Source organism: Notechis scutatus, chromosome 5 (genome assembly GCF_049901735.1).
Source record: "Notechis scutatus isolate UNSWTSFEM ecotype Mainland chromosome 5, rNotScu1.2, whole genome shotgun sequence".
Lineage (NCBI taxonomy): Eukaryota > Metazoa > Chordata > Lepidosauria > Squamata > Elapidae > Notechis > Notechis scutatus.
In genome coordinates this window covers 112,869,092-112,884,016 of record NC_142013.1, presented here as the reverse complement: position 1 = coordinate 112,884,016, position 14,925 = coordinate 112,869,092, and the positions used below count along the sequence as shown (strand labels likewise).

The 14,925-nt window shown below is 40.6% G+C and overlaps 1 protein-coding gene across 1 annotated transcript in view; it reads left to right on the top strand.

Moving 5' to 3' along the window:
• The first annotated feature begins 12 nt into the window (after positions 1–12).
• The window catches only part of ELF1 (E74 like ETS transcription factor 1), an 86,574-nt gene continuing 71,661 nt past the window's right edge, over positions 13–14,925 (top strand). Inside the window, exon 1 of the mRNA XM_087967585.1 lies at positions 13–234. The gene's annotated coding sequence lies outside the window, so the exon portion shown is untranslated. The remainder of the gene's footprint in view (positions 235–14,925) is intronic.

The window sequence follows — 14,925 nt, the reverse complement described above, 5'->3', positions numbered from 1 at the left end:
GGGGAGTAGGAAGAAGAGGAGGGGACGGCGGCCTAGCAGGGCCAATCCGGGCGGCGTTCTCGTCCCTGGAGGCGGAGGGGAGGCCGGCGCTCGGCGGCGTCTCGGGGCTTTCCAGGCCGGGCTCGCTCGGAGTCCTCGGGCCGGGAGGCGGCGGGCGAGTCGGCGGCGGGTCTTCCTTCCTCTCGACCTGCCCCTCTTCCGAGAGTCTACCCCTCGACACAACAGCCTTGCGAGGTAGGCTGGAGCGGACCGGCGGGGCGGGGGGAGGAGAGGGGGCAGGGCTGCGGGACGCCGGACGCCCTTGGGGGCACAGATGCCCCAAAGCAGCTTTTCTGAAACCCCTGAAAGACCCCCAACCTCTCCCCTCCCCCCATTCCTGGCTGGGGGATTCAAGGGGGGGCCCCTCGGTCCCCAAATGGGGGGGACACAACCTGCAGAAAACTCACTAAACTCATCCCATAAATAGGTTGGAAAGGCTCATTTCTTCTTCCTTCTTTCTTTCTTTCTTTCTTTCTTTCTTTCTTTCTTTCTTTCTTTCTTTCTTTCTTTCTTTCTTTCTTTCTTTCTTTCTCTCTTTTCTTTTCCTCCCTCCCTCCCTCCCTTCCCCCTTTCTCTTTCCTTCCATCTCGATCCTTCCTTCCTTTCTCTCTCTCTCTCTCTTTCTTTCTTTCTTTCTTTCTTTCTTTCTTTCTTTCTTTCTTTCTTTCTTTCTTTCTTTCTTTCTTTCTTTCTTTCTTTCCCTCATCCTTCCTTCCTTCCTTTTTTCTTCCCTTCCTTCCTTCTTCCCTTTCTTTCCTTCCATCTCAATCCTTTCTTTCTTTCTTTCTTTTCTCTTTCTTTCTTTCTTTCTTTCTTTTCCTTCTTCCTTCTTTCTTTCTTTCTTTCCTTCCATTTCTTTCTTTTTTCTTTCTTTCTTTCTTTCTTTCTTTTTTCTTTCTTTCTTCCTTTCTTTTTCTTTCTTTCTTTCTTTCTCTCTCTTTCTTTCTTTTCCTCCCTCCCTCCCTCCCTTCCATCTCGATCCTTCCTTTCTCTCTCTTTCTTTCTTTTTCCTTCCTTCCTTCCTTTCTCTTTCCTTCCATCTCCAATTCTTTCTTTCTTCCTTTCCCTTCCTTCCTTCCTTCCTTCCTTCCTTCCTTCCTTCCTTCCTTCCTTCCTTTCCTTTCCTTTCCCTTTCCCTTTCTCTTTCTTTCTTTTTTCTTTCTTTTTTTCCTTCCTTCCTTCCTTCCTTCCTTCCTTCCTTCCTTCCTTCCTTCCTTCCTTCCTTCCTTCCTTCCTTCCTTCCTTCCTCCTTCCTTCCTTTTCTCTTTCCTTCCATCTTGATCCTTCCTTCCTCTCTCTCTCTCTTTCTCCCTCCCAAGCCGCCTAAAAACTCCTCTCCCTCTTGGGAATTTCAGGCTTGAACTATCCAGGAGGAACTCCCCAATTTTCCAGCCTGCCTGGAGAGGGTCTGTGATTTCGCAACAGCCCTAGATGATGATGATTCGATTATAAAACCTAAATCATTGCAATAAATCCACACTGGACAGATTGAAAGCAAAGCCTGGGAGCTGTCCGTCCGTCCGCCTGAAACTTGGTTAAACTTGGGCTGCTTGCGTGCACCGTTTGCTGTAACCATTGTTAGGGAACAAGCCATCATAGTCTGCTTTACACGTCACGCCACACTAATCTAAAACCAGTCAGGCCACATAGCTTTGTGAGCGACTGATTCAGGCTTCTGGGATCTGACTCATTGCAAGGGTGGTGCAATTCAAACATAACATTGGGTTGGGGAAAGGGGTTGCATGTAGAGGTTTGCAGATATTTGGGGGTGCTTCTTCCTTACAATCCCTCTTGCTGCTGAAATTTGGGGGTACATGCATGCTATTTCTTCTTGTGTAAATCTGATGTATTTAGTTTTATCATGTTTTGATCCGATGCTGCTTGCTTTGCCAAAAAAACCAACCTATCAGCCATTCACTCACTTCAAAAGTCAGAATTTAGCTCAGGGGGAAAAAAGGAAATAAAAACAACAACTCTCCTATCATTAAATCTTGTTTTCACATGACAGACGGGATGCCTTGTCTTTCTCTCCCTTTAAGGACTCCGGTTTTAGCCAAGAAACTTCGGCTTTCTTTCTTTTAAGTTGACTTTAACCTAAAACCCAGTTCCTAAATTTTGGATTTTCTTCAGTATCTGAAGCAAGGTGGCTTGTAAGCCAAAACGTGGTTCAGATCCCTCAATTTATCCATGGACGTTGTAAGCTGTAGATAGTCAAAACAGGATAATTTGTTTTTAATTCCCCCTTGCAATAGAAGTTTTTTCTGGAAGAGATGCTTAATTCCAAAGCTCTCACCGGCTCCTCCCTTTAACCGTAGTTTACAATTACGTGGTGAAGACAGCTCTTAATGACAGCATAATACAGGTAGTCCTCAACTTACAACGGTTCGTTTAGTGACCAAAGTTACAACGGTATTGGAAAAAAAGGCTTACAACTATTTTTCACAGGACTATTGTGGCCTTACAGTGGTCATGTGATCAAAATAAAGATACTTGGCAACTGGCATGTACTTATGACGATTGCAGTCTCCTGGTGACCTTCTTTTGGCAAACTTCTGACCAGTCAATGGGGAAGCCAGATTCACTTAAACAGTCGTGTTTCTAAGTGAACAACTGCAGAGGTTCACTTAACAGCCATAGCAAGAAAATTCGTAAAACAGGGCAAAACTCACTGAACAACTGTCTCCTTTTAGCAACAGAAATTTTGGGCTCAATTGTGGTCGTACGTCGAGTACTATCTGTAAAATAGTCTGAAATAAGCATTTTATTCTTCAATAAGCAGTTGTCATTGAAAGTGTCATATCCCTGTCAGAATCTGATTGGGAGAGGGAGGCTGAGCAGCTGACAGGGAGTGGGAGTGTAGCTCTGTTGGCTGTGGAAGAAACTGGGGAAGGGCAAAGTCCGTCTGGGCAGAGCAGGGGAGAGGTAGAGTAAGGGAGAGGGAATTCAGAGGCAGTTCCAGGCCCACCCCCTCTTCATCCTGAGGCATGCAGGGAGGAACGGAGAAGGGAGCAACATGAGTCGCTTGGCTTACTGGGGGAGGAAAGGGCCCTGATTCCCTTCATTAGCTGCAACTGGGAAGACTGTTTAAAAAGGGAAGTTGCGCACAGCAAAGTTGTTGGGAGCAAATTGTGAATTGTCTGGTATTGTCGAGGCTTATCTGTGTTCCTGGTGTCTTCCCAACTGTGTGTGTTTTGCTGGCCTTTCAAGTCTGCAATTCCTTTTCCTGCCCTGTCCAGTTAATTGCTGCAGCGTGGTTTGTGTGGATTTTTATTTACAGTTTATATTTACTTTGTTTTCGGATTGAATATCCTCCACTTAAAGACTGTTCTTAGGGGAGTTTTTTCTCCAGCCGAAGGTAACCTGGACATTTTGGGGCAAAGTTGGAGGTATTAAAGGGACTTTTCTTACTTATGTGACTGTGTTGTCTTTGTGTCACGCCCCTTTGGGTCATCACAGAAACTATGTCTCTGCATGTTAAATGAAATCCTGAACCCAAAGTCATAAAAATGTCTGGTTTCTAACATTTGGTAGATGCCGTAAAATGGCTAATTATGAGAAAGCATTCTAAAAAACAGTGGGACCTACAGATTTTGGAGGAACGTAATACGTGTATTTGTGAGGTTAAATATTACAATTTTTCACTCACAGTTATGGAAATGATGTGAAGTGTTAATACCACTTTATAAAGCTTTGCTAAAGCCTCACTTGGAATATAGCATCCAGTTTTGATTGCCACGATGTAAAAAAAGATATCGAGAGACTCTGGAAAGAGTGCAGAGAAGAGCAACAAAGAGGATTAGGGGGCTGGAGGCTAAAACATATCAAGAACCGCTGCTGGACTTGGGTTTGTCTAGTCTAGTGAAGAGAAGGACTTGGAGGTGACATGAGAGCAGTGTTCCAGTATTTGAGGGGTTGCCCCAAAGAAGAGGGAGTCAAGCTACTCTCCAAAGCACCTGAGAGCAGGAGAAGAAGCAAAGGATGGAAACTAATCAAGGAGAGAAGGAAGGAGGAAGGACTGAGGAAGAATTTCCTAACAGTGATGACAATTAACCAATGGAACAGGTTGCCACCAGAAGTTGTGGGTGTTTCATCACTGGAGACTTTTAAGAAGAGACTGCCATCCACTTGGTCTCCTGCTTGAGCAGGGGGTTGGACTAGAAGACCTCCAAGGTCCCTTCCAACTCTTCTTTTTCTGTACTCTAATTGTCAAAATGGCTAGTTACCCAAAGTCTACCCAAAGCGTGGTATACATAGCTAATCATAAAAAATAGTTATACTATTAATCTTTTTTTGTACAGATACGATGCAGAATCTCGTTCTTGAGATGCAAAGTTTTACTCGATTGCTCTGTTTCCTCCTCTTTTGATCTTACATTCCCTTCCAACTCAGTCATTCTGTATTCTGTCTCCCTCTGTGTGCCCCCAATCACACTATATAATATCTCCACAATGTCATAATGTCATATAGGTTCGTAGGGCAAGCTGTTCATTGAGCGATATTCATTTTGCTAGCAAAACAGTTGTGTTTTGTTCCAGCTCTGTTGCCAAAGAGGCATAGCCCTTTTTTAAAAATGACCTCATCCCAAGGTCAACTTTTAAAGATAAATGTACGCTAATTATATTTTCAAAACAGTAAAATGTACACTGTGATAACAGGAAGTGCATTGTCACACAAAGCTTCACAAACTATTTACTGGTACTTGAAAGCCAAAACTGGACCTTAATACTAGCAGGCAGTTTTTATTTTATGGCCGAACAAAATGAGAATAGGATGTATGTATCTTATTATGGCAGTAGGAAAGCTTATATACCTATATACTGTATATCTATTCTCCAGAGACTTATTTTCTTTCAGATCTGATCCCATTCTCTACCCAGATGTTACTATGCATATAAAAGTCCTATCCTAATTCTTAGTCCATAATTACATTATTTTGTTGTGTCTGAACCACTGCCATCAAGTGGATGACTATAGGTATTGAACCATATGGATTTTGATTTAAATTAGCTTTTGCATTTCCCAAGCAAATGCAGGTCACTTAATTTCCTGGTATTTATTGCGAGTTCAGAAAGTGGCCTGTGCAATCCTGAAAGCTGATTTGAATAGCCAGGAATGTGTGCATTATTTAAATACTTGAAATTTTTGAGGGCCTCTTTACGCTAAATAAGACGGTGTTTAAGGTGGTGGGATTACGAAATCTTATAAGATTTCATTTGCATGAAAGTAAACAATTCCATCGTTGCAATAGTTTAAAATGGTGTATTTGTCTGTTGGGTTAGTTTGAATGGAGCAGATATAGTATTATTTGAGCATCACATACACTGTTTCGATAATATAAATTTGTTCGATTAATATGAGGTGGTTTTTTTTCATATATTTCTAAGAAAAACTTCCTGTGTCAGGCCAGTCAGTCACTGCTTTAGTCTCCTAACCAGACACATTTAGGAAGCTTTTAAATTTCTAGAATATTCACTACTTTTGCTACAGTTGGCAATTAAGGTATGCTTTGATGGGAATTGCAGAGATAATAAACAGCCATAAAGTCAAATAATTACTAATAGTTTAATGCCTCTGCATTTTTATTGTTAATCATTTTGGCTGACATTTTTTTTTTTTTCAATTTTTCCAGTCTTTTGATTAGATGGGATGGCAAATCTGTCTCAAATTGTCCAAGTGCAGATTTAACATTATCACAGTATCCCCTGTGCTTTTTCCCAATTAGTTTGAGCATGGGATGTGCATTTTTACAGCTGTTGCACATCAATTAGTGCAATGTTATTGAGCTACCCAGCATGACTGCACCATCTCTTTCCTGACCAATGATTAGCAACTCTTAACCTTTCGATGGTTAGTCCTCAACTTATGATGCCAGTGGAGCCCCGAATTATTATTTTTTAAAAAAAATTTTTTTTGTTAATTTTCTATTTATTACATTTCTTAGTACTTAATAAACATCATGTTGTCTAGGTATTTAAATTGCTTAACAATACAGATTCTATTTCTTACTCTCCACCCCTTTTTTTCCAACCATTGGTAAAATAAGTTCCATGTTTGATGATATTCTGTGTCTTCTTTCTGTTTGATTTTCAGTGTAAGTCTGTCCATTTCTGCACAATCTAATATCTTCTTAATTATCTCTTCCTCTTGCAGTGTGCCTTCATCTTTCCAATATTGTGCCAAGATAATCCTCGCTGCTGTTAAGACATGCAATACTAAATGCATACTTTCCTTATCAAATTTTTCTGATATCATCCCAAATAAAAACAGTCCACGTTTGAAAGCTACATGTTGCCCTATTATCTTTTCTAGCCATCTGTGTATGGGTGGAAATTTCTGTTGCTTAAGCGAGACGGTTGTTAGGTTGAATTTTGCTCTATTCTACGACCTTCCTTGCCACCGTTGTTACGGGAATCGTTCCGGCTACGAAGTTAGTAACCTGGTTGTTAAGTGAATCCGTGTTCCTCTATTGACTTCACTTGTCAGACGGTCGCAAAAGTAAATCCCTTGACCCCTGGGACATTGCGACCGTCATAAAAATGAGTCGGCTGCCAAACTTTTGAATTTTGATGGCGTAACCTGGGGGATGCTACCACGGCATGAAAAAACAGCCCTAAGTCACTTTTTCCAGGACCGTTGTAACTTTGAAAGGTCACTAAACGAACAGGTGTAAGTCAAGATTACCTGTACAGGTTGCCCTTGACTTAGCGGTCCATTTAGTGACGGTGAAAAAGGTGACTTAATGACCATTTTTCACACTTACGACCTTTGTGGCATCCGCACGATCATGTCATCAAAATTCAGAGGCTTCAGAGGCGATTGGCTCATACTTACGACCGTCACTGTGTCCCAGGATCACATGATCCCCTTTTGCGACCTTCTGAGAAGCAAAAATTAGTGGGGAAGCCAGATTCACTTAAGAACCATGTTACTAAGTTACCAACTGCAGTGATTCACTTAATAACTATGGTAAGAAAGGTCGGAAAAACTCACTGCACCAACGTCTCACTTAACGACAGAAATGTTGGGCTTAGTTGTGGTCATAAGTCAAGGATTACTGTAACCGCTGCCTTCTTAGCCCAAGGACCCTGAGTTTGCACATAGGCCTTAGGCAAGGAACTCTGGTTATTTTGGAAATCAAAAGTATATATTGTCTGTATGTTTGCTGACATTATTACAATAATCTTTTAAGTTGTATTTGCTTATGCATATATTTAGAAATATGATAATAAATATTTGGAGTTTTCCTGGTTAGGGTTTTGTTTCTACGAAGTGATTTTTTTTTTTTAGCGGAATAGAAACATAAAGATGCCGTAAGAATCCAAATTTGATGAAAAATGTTTGCACTGAGACATCAGCTAAAGTATAAGGCTAATAAATACCGAGTCTTGTGAACAGTAGGTTGTATTTCTTGTGCATAGCAGGTTTCTGTTGGAATGGTTAGGTTTTGATTTAAACCGTGTGATTTAAGGTGCATCTATTCACATTTTGGCAATTGGGACTGGAAAATCTTGAATTATTTCAGATATATGCTTCCAGTGTCCTTGGGGACTGGAGCGAGTTATAAGTAGACCAATAAATAAACTTCACTGAAGTTTTTAACCCCTCAGTAACAGGCGTTTCCATTGTTCCATGGTTACCCTATCTCTGAAATATTTGCTAAGTGTAGATAACAATATATCTAACAGCAAATGCACAATTTGTGGTTATTCGATCGCTGTATGCCATCCAGAATCGTGTTTTGTGATATGGGTTTATATAAATTGGATTAATAAATGGCAAATAACGGTGTCTTAAGGTAATAAAAAAGCATTAAAAGTACATTCATGGGCATCCTAAGAGGTGACGCCAGGGACTGTGTACTGACTAATACCTGTATAGCCTGGGGAAAATTTTGAAAGTAATCATAATCTTTTTTCTTTTTTGTTGGAACATGTTACTGTGGTGATTTCTGGTAGTTTCCTTTCACCCTGCAGACTTCAGATTTAATAACCCGAAGCTTTAAGATTCCTGGTGAGGTCACCGTGATTACCTGGTTGTACAGGCAATCCTTGACTAAGAACCACGATTGACCCCGGACTTTTCAGTTGCTAAGTGGGACAGTTCATTAAGTGAGCTCTGCTCACATTTTACAACCTCTCTTGCCCCGGTTCTTAGGCGAATCACCGCAGCTGTTAAGTTAGTAACTTGGGTTGTTAAGCGAATCTCCCATTGACTTGGCTCGTCAACGTGACCCCGGGAATGCTGCAACCGTCATAAGTACATGCCAGTTGCCAAGCCTCTGAATTTTGATCATGTGATCATGGGGGATGCTGCGATGGTCCTAAGGGTGAAAAATGATCCTAAGTCACATTTGCCATCGTAACTTTGAACTTTCATTAAATGAACCGTCGTAAGTCAAGGACTGCCTGTGATTGGGAAGGCGATAGTGAGCATTTTTTTAAAAAAAAATCTTTCTTGCTGCAGACTTTAGGCAGCCAATAATATTTTTATGGCCGCTGATAATGGCGGGCTGCCAGGTGACCGTTGGAACGTGATGTTTTCAGCATCTCTGCTGCCATCTTACCTAGCAGGCTTTATATATTTTTACAATTTGCCCAGTTTAAGTTCACGGACGCCGTTTTTCTACAGCTAAAGATGGATGGAGGCAAGCTGTTTGAATACGGGCAGTCCATTTAGTGTCCATTTGAAGTAACAACAGAATTGGAAAAAAGAATAGAATAGAATAAGGAATAGAATAGAATAAGGAATAAAATAGAATAAGGAATAAAATAGAATAAGGAATAGAATAGAATAATGAATAGAATAGGAATAGAATAGAATAAGGAATAGAGTAGAATAGAGTAGAATAGAGTAGAATAGAGTAGAATAGAATAGAATAGAATAGAATAGGGAATAGAGTAGAGTAGAATAGCATAGAATAGAATAGAATAGAATAGAATAGAATAGAATAGAATAGAATAGAATAGAATAGAATAGAATTCTTTATTGGCCAAGTGTGATTGAACACACAAGGAATTTGTATTCAGTGCATAAGCTCTCAGCGTACATAAAAAATACATTCATCAAGAATCATAAGATACAACACAGTGATAGTTACAGGATACTAAATAAGCAATCAAATCATACTAGGAAGCTAAATAAAACGATATAAATCATAAAGATACAAGCAACAAGATTATAATCATAAGTAGGAGAACAGGTGCCGTGATTCACTTAACAACTGTGACAGAGGGCATAAAATGGGGGCAGAGCTCACTTAATGAACTGTCTCGCTTAACGACAACCATGTTGGGCTCAATCGTCGTAAGTCGAGGACAGCCTGCCTATCAATAGCATGTTCAACCTAGGTTAGGTAAAATTGGCAGGCTGGGCTCCGAGCTCTATAATTGCTTAATCATCAGTGAGGGAAACCATCAAGCAAAAACTAATTTATACAGGCAGTCCGTAACTTATAACAGTTTGTTTCATGACCGTTCGAATTTACCTGGTTAGAGAAAATGATAAAGCAACACATAGATGTAAAGCCAGAAATATTTTTGTTAGGTGTATTACCAGAAAACTATAATAAAGGGATTACATATTTAATAATACATGTGCTGACGGCAGCCAGAATTGTATTTGCACTATATTGTAAAAATGGGGATGTACCTACAGATGAAAGTATAATTAGAAAGACATTAGACATTTGCGGAGATGGATAGGTTGACATTAATAATAAAAGCTAAGGAAGAAACAGAATATTTTTTCAACATGGGATTTGTTTTATCAATGGTTAGATAAAAGAGGTAGAAATTAGAAGATGAAACATTCCTGATATGTATAAGTAAAGGATGCAAAAATTGGATTATACATTATCATCATCATCATCATCATCATTACCAGTATTATTATTACATTGTATAAGTAAAGGGATCCAGACTATGCACTGTTCACTAAGCACTTTTGTACTTTAAAAAAAAAGTACAAATAAAAATAAATTACAACAGCATTGAAAAAAAGTGAGTTGGGACCATTTTTCACAATTAACGACCATTTGCCGTAACCCCCAGGGTCACATGATCAAAAATTCGGGCATTGGGCAACTGACTCATATTTATGATGGTTGAGTTTGCCAAGTGATACGTGTCCGTTCCCAAGCAGCTGAATTTTTATCACATGGCCACGGGGATGCCGCCAGCTGTCATAAGTGTGAAAAACGATCACAAGTCATTTTTTTCCCCGTGCCGTTGTAACTTTGAACGGTCACTAAATGAACTGTTGTAAGTCAGGGACTACCTGTACACTTGAGAGCTTCTGCGCCGAAGACACGTTCCTTGTGCATCTAGTCCCACTTGGCCAATAAAGTAATTTCTATTTCTATTTCAGTTTAGAGCAGGAATCAGCAAACTTCTGGCTTGTAGGAAAGACTTCAGTGGGGGGGTTTTTTGGGGTGTTTTTGTTCCCCTAAACAAGAGTTGTCCGACCTGTTTTGGGGCAGGAACAAAACTCAACCCTTACTTTGGTCTGGAATTGGGGGGGAGGAGAGTAATTTGACTCTTTGATTTGTTCCCGACCTAAAAGCGCTATTCAGGAAAAGCGAGAGTTTTGCCACCGCATAACCCAGAAGGGAAAACAAACAAGCACCCACAAATCACAGCACAGGCAACGTTTTTACTCGTGCATCAGAACGAAATGACATTTGCAGGAAATCAGAATCCGAATTGAGCTGGAAGGGACCTTGGAGGTGGTCTAGTCCAACCCCCTGCTCAAACAGGAGAACCTATTCCAGCTCAGACAAATGGTTGTCCAATCTCTTCTTTAAAACTTCCAGTGTTGGAGCACCCATAACTTCTGCAGGAAAGTTGTTCCACTGATTGATTGTTCTCGCTATTAGGAAGTTTCTCCTTAATTCCAGGTTGCTTTTCTTGATTAGTTTCCACCCATTGCTTCTTGTCGTGTCCTCTGGTGCTTTGGAAAATAAGTTGACCCCCTTTTCCTTGGGTCAGCCCTTCAAATATTGGAAGACTGCTATATCACAAGAGCTAAAATGGACACCTAGCATCAAAAACGTCATCAAAAAAGCACAACAAAGAATGTTCTTTCTGCGCCAACTCAGGAAGCTCAAACTGCCCAAGGAGCTGCTGATCCAGTTCTACCGAGGAAGGATGGAGTCTGTCATCTGCACCTCTATCACCGTCTGGTTTGGTTCTGCAACCCAACAAGACAGACACAGACTCCAGAGGGTAATTAGGACTGCAGAAAAAACAATTACTACCAACCTGCCTTCCATGGAGGACCTGTATGCAGTACAAGTCAAAAAGAGGGCTGTGAAAATATCTACAGACTCCTCACATCTGGACATAAACTGTTTTAACTCCTTCCCTCGAAACGATGCTATATAGAGCACTGCACACCAGAACAACCCCGAAAGTCATCACTCTGCTAAAAAAATAATTCCCTCAACACTGTTCAACTATTACAAAGTCTGCACTACTAATCTTCTCATCACTCCTTATCACCTATCCCCTCTCACCTGTGACTGTATGACTGTAACTTTGTCGCTTGTATCCTTACAATCTATATTGACTGTCTCCTAGTATGGTTTGATTGCTTATTGTACCCTATGACTGTCATTGTGTCGTACCTGATGATTCTTGACTCTTGATGAATGTATCTTTCTTTTATGTATACTGAGAGTATTTACACCAAGACAAATTCCTTGTGTGTCCAATCACACTTGGCCAATAAAGTATTCTGTCTGTCTAATCATATCACCCCTGGTCCTTCGTTTCTCTAGACTGGCCAAACCCAAATTCTGCAATCGTTCTTTATGTGTTTTAGTCCAGGGGTCCTCAACGCGGTCCGCTGGACTGGTACCAGTCCGCGGAACAAGTCTTACCGGCCGCTGGTTGCTGAGCGCCGCCATCTTTTTGATAAAAAGTGCTTCCGTGAGCTTTTCCGGTAGAAAGCTCACCGGAAGCACTTTTTCATCAAAAAAGATGGCGGCGCCCAGTTGATGCCGGCACCGGGCCGCGGCATAAAAGGTTGGGGATCACTGTTTTAGTCTCCAGGCCTTTAATCATCTTAGCTGCTGCTCTTTGCACCTTTTCCAAAGTCTTTCTCAACATCTTTTTTGTAATGTGGTAACCAAAACTGGATGCATTTTTTCAAATGTATACCATTAATTTAAAAAAAAACAACCTGCCGGATTTTGTAGTAAGTTGGATAAGTATTTTCGCACGCCACTCTTTTATAAACAAGGGTATTAACATACATACCTCTTTTTTATTTTGGTATTTTATTGGCAGAAAGGAAGGATAGCATTATCGTTGGATCAGGTTTCAGAAAAAAAAATGGAATTTTCAGGCTAGCCAGTCTGGTGATGAAGGCATCTGCTAGTTCAGACTATTAAAAATCTTTTTAATAGCACGGTTCGGTGGAACAATGACTACCCTTATAGAATATAGAATAACAGAGTTGGAAGGGAGCTTAGAGGTCTTCTAGTCCAACCCCCTGCTCAGGCAGGAAACCCTATGCCATTTCAGACAAATGGTTGTCCAAACTCTTCTTAAAAGCCTCCAGTGATGAAGCACCCAACACCTTCTGGAGGCAAGTTGTTCCACTGATTAATTATTCTTAATATCAGGAAATTTCTCCATGGTTTCTATGCTGTCTTGCTACTGTTGTTAGGCAATAAAAGTAAGAAATCCTGATCTTTCCACCACCGATTTAGGGTGTTGAATGTCATACCAACCTGCAGGCATCTGAAGAAGGGAACCCCTTGAGCTTAAATTCTAATGAATTCTAATATCCTGTGATTTTTCTTTGAATCATACATTCAGGCAGGTCAGCCCAAGTTCCCACAGCAGGAAATTTTAGCTCACTGTAATTTTGGTTGCAACCTTTGCTGTTACCGTCAGTAAAGTCTGTTAGTTCATTATTATCTCCAAATATTTATGTTCTGAAATACACTCCCAAATCTCCTTTCTCCAAGGGAATATACGGGTACCGTAAACTTTCGTAATCATTTCATAAACCTTGACCCAGAAAAGATTGTACTAATATGCTGTGTAGAAATTGTTGTAGCGGTGGTGGTGGTGATGTCTATCAGTCTTGTCTAGATCAAAGGGACTTCTTTCTTTCTTTCTTTCTTTCTTTCTTTCTTTCTTTCTTTCTTACTTACTTACTTACTTACTTACTTACTTACCTTAATCTTAACTCTAACTCTAACTCTCCCCCTTCCTCCCTCCCTCCCTCCCTCCCTCCCTCTTTCTTACTTACTTACTTACTTACTTACTTACTTACTTACTTACTTACCTTAATCTTAACTCTAACTCTCCCTCCCTCCCTCCTCCCTCCCTCCCTTCCTTCTTTCTTTCTTTCTTTCTTTCTTTCTTTCTTTCTTTCTTTCTTTCTTTCTTTCTTTCTTTCTTTCTTTCTTTCTTTCTTTCTTTCTTTCCTAATCTTAACTCTAACTCCCTTCCTTCCTTCTTTCCTTCCTTTCTTTCTTTCTTTCTTTCTTTCTTTCTTTCTTTCTTTCTTTCTTTCTTTCTTTCTTTCTTTCTTTCTTTCTTTCTTTCTTTCTTTCTTTCTTTCTTTCTTTCTTTCCCTAATCTTAACTCTTTCTTTCTTTCTTTCTTTCTTTCTTTCTTTCTTTCTTTCTTTCTCTTTCTTTCTTTCTTTCTTTCTTTCTTTCTTTCTTTCTTTCTTTCTTTCTTTCTTTCCCTAATCTTAACTCTAACTTACTTCCCTCCCTCCCTCCCTCCCTCCCTCCCTCCCTCCCTCCTCCTTCCTTCCTTCCTTCCTTCCTTCCTTCCTTCCTTCCTTCCTTCCTTCCTTCCATCCCATTTTATCTAGTTCTGTGGAATAAATGTGGCCACTTTGAAGACTTGTAGACTTCGACTCCCAGGAAATTCCTCTCGGCTGAGGAATTCTGGGAGTTGAAGTCCACAAGTCTTCAAAGTGGCCACGTTTGGAGAGCCCTGGAATAAACTAAGTTTAGAGACGGGCCTCTGGCCCAGGGCTACCTATTCAGCTTCATGGCTAGTGGCAAACAACCACAGAGTTGACTTTAGAGAAACAACCTGACATCAGTTAGCAAACCACGAAAAAAGCACGGGGACAGGAAGCGAACATCAGAAACAAGTTCCCCACTGCCTCCACCGTAATTCTTATGGCCGTTCAAAGTGAAAAAAGTGACCTATGACTATTTTCCCCCACACTTACGACCATTGAGCATCCTTGGAGTCAGGCAATCAAAATTCAGACCTTTAGTAACTGGTTCATCTTTACGACAGGTTGCAGCGTCCCTGGGGTGCGTGTCACACAATCCCCTTTTGCGACCTTCTGACGAACAGGGGAAGCCCAACTGTGTGACTACTGTGTGACTAACAACTGCAGCAATTTGCTTAACCGCCCTGGCGAGAAAGATCCTTAAAAATGGGGCAAAACTCACAACACGTCTCGCTTAGCAACAGAAATTTCGGGCTCCACTGTGCTTGTAAATTGAGGACGTAGCCAGTGGTGAAAAGGTACAGAAAATGAAAAAATAAAAAACAAAAGTCAACAAACAGCTGGTGACCAAACCCTGGTGTTTTTTTTGGTCAGGCTGTTTTGAATTATTTTCTCATCCTGCGCTGTTCATCTTTTTTTAAATCGGAAAAACAAAATCTTTAAAATGATTCATTCCGACTTCCTTATGAAGTCCTGGGGCTTCTGCGATGATGAGATTAGTTTCATTTTTTAACCAGCCTGATCAAGAGGCTTGAATTTAACAAGATTTCCCTCCCATATTTGTTTTTGTACGCTCATAAAAAAAGAAAAAAAGAAAACCCAGGCACGTTTTCTTTCGGGTGGTTTGGATACTGTCAGAACCTGAGGAGAATAAATGACTTTTCCATTTAAATA